The following is a 354-nucleotide window of genomic DNA, read 5'->3' as shown; positions in this document are numbered from 1 at the left end:
CAAGGAGTTAACTCATACATGCACTCATCAAGACCTTTCCAAAAATAACGGAAAGTATAAAAGGAAAGATTTTTTCATGGAGAAAAAAGGATTTAAAAGAATCATCCAGACGCTCATAACTGATATGAAGCAGAAAATATGGAATGTGACCAATCTGTAACAGTATGATGTAAGCCCTTAAATGCAGGAATAGAAACCTAAAGCAATCCATAGTGCATTAAAAGAGCACGCTAAAAAGGGAGTTAGCATCCAAAAAGTAAGACAGACAAGTAAGGGAGACAAGTAGGAATGACACATGCCTAAGTTTTAAGTTAAAATGTTTGGAAAGTTCAAAGCACGAGTGGTAAAACAAGA

This window comes from Chroicocephalus ridibundus, chromosome 2 (assembly GCF_963924245.1).
Source record: "Chroicocephalus ridibundus chromosome 2, bChrRid1.1, whole genome shotgun sequence".
Lineage (NCBI taxonomy): Eukaryota > Metazoa > Chordata > Aves > Charadriiformes > Laridae > Chroicocephalus > Chroicocephalus ridibundus.
This window is presented reverse-complemented; position numbering follows the sequence as displayed.